General features: G+C 48.7%; 1 long non-coding RNA gene across 1 annotated transcript in view; it reads right to left on the bottom strand.

The window, feature by feature from the left end:
• LOC143279563 (uncharacterized) overlaps positions 1–457 on the bottom strand; it is a 12896-nt gene extending 12439 nt beyond the window's left edge. The window contains exon 1 of the long non-coding RNA XR_013054901.1: positions 1–457. This exon is cut by the window's left edge and continues 1274 nt beyond it. This is a non-coding gene — a long non-coding RNA (uncharacterized LOC143279563).
• Positions 458–1656: the final 1199 nt, after the last annotated feature.

Below are 1656 nucleotides of genomic sequence, written 5' to 3'. Positions count from 1 at the left end.
ATCTTCACCAATACCTTTGCAAAATAAATAAAACTTCCATGCTTAGCAAAAGAAGTTCCTGTTCGAACAAAAAATGAAAATAATGACTGCTCTTGTTGTTGGGTCAGAATATCAGATCAAAGTGCCAAGTTTAGAGAGTACAAAAAATATAAATATAACAGTAAATGCAGTTTGCATATGATTAGGCTTCATTTATTATTTTTTTGTGCCCATCCCAGAGGTGCAATATTGTTTTAAACAAGATGACTGGAAAGAACTGGATTTTTCCTATTTTTATGCCTAATTTGGTGTCAACTGACAAAGTATTTGCAGAGAAAATGGCAATGTTAAAGTTTACCACGGACACACAGACACACAGACACACACACACACACACACACACACACACAGACAACCGAACACCGGGTTAAAACATAGACTCACTTTGTTTACACAAGTGAGTCAAAAAGAAGAAGAAGAAGAAGAAAAAAGAAACAAAAAAACAAAAAAACCAGGAAGATGAAAGACAATTGTTTCCGGAAAGAAATGGGAAGACAAGGTGACAAACTACAACGAGTGAACAAAGAGCTCCTCACAGCGGAGAGACTGACCAGCACATGACGGACTCCTGGCGACTCACCTGTAGAGGTGGTGGTCGATGGTACGGTCGTGGTTGATGATGGCGTTGTTGTAGATGTGGTGGAAGACGAAGGAGTGGATGTAGGCGAGGTGGTGACAGTGGTGGGGCTGGTGCTGAACGACATCGTGAACGTGCTGGAGCTCAAGATGGTGGACGAGCTGAACGGCGGGGTGGTGGTGTATGATGGGGTGGTGGTGGATGATGGTGTTGTGGTGGATGATGGGGTGGTAGTGGATGATGGTGTTGTGGTGGATGATGGGGTGGTAGTGGATGATGGGGTGGTAGTGGATGATGGTGTTGTGGTGGATGATGGGGTGGTGGTGGATGATGGGGTGGTGGTGGATGATGGTGTGGTGGTGGATGATGGGGTGGTAGTGGATGATGGGGTGGTAGTGGATGATGGTGTTGTGGTGGATGATGGGGTGGTGGTGGATGATGGGGTGGTGGTGGATGATGGTGTGGTGGTGGATGATGGTGTGGTGGTGGATGATGGGGTGGTAGTGGAAGATGCAGTAGTGGATTGAGTGGAGGACGTGGTTGAAGACCCTATGACCGTGGTTGGAGGTGAAGACACGGACGTGGTTGATGACGATGTGGTAGATGACAATGTTGTTGATGTGGACGTCGATTGCGACGTGGTAGAGCTTCCAGGAACGGTGGTGGGAGTTGTGGTGGATGATGGGGTGGTGGTGGATGATGGTGTGGTGGTGGATGACGGTGTTGTAGTGGATGATGGAGTGGTGGTGGATGATGGGGTGGTGGTGGATGACGGTGTGGTGGTGGATGATGGAGTTGTGGTGGATGATGGGGTGGTAGTGGATGATGGAGTGGTGGTGGATGATGGGGTGGTGGTGGATGATGGGGTGGTAGTGGATGATGGGGTGGTAGTGGATGATGGAGTGGTGGTGGATGATGGGGTGGTGGTGGATGATGGAGTGGTGGTGGATGATGGGGTGGTAGTGGATGATGGAGTGGTGGTGGATGATGGGGTGGTGGTGGATGATGGAGTGGTGGTGGATGATTGTGTCGTTGTAGAT

The sequence above is a fragment of the Babylonia areolata genome, chromosome 2 (assembly GCF_041734735.1).
Source record: "Babylonia areolata isolate BAREFJ2019XMU chromosome 2, ASM4173473v1, whole genome shotgun sequence".
NCBI classification, from domain to species: Eukaryota; Metazoa; Mollusca; class Gastropoda; order Neogastropoda; family Buccinidae; genus Babylonia; species Babylonia areolata.
Note: the sequence above shows the minus strand (reverse complement) of the source record. Positions and strands in the feature narration are given on the sequence as shown.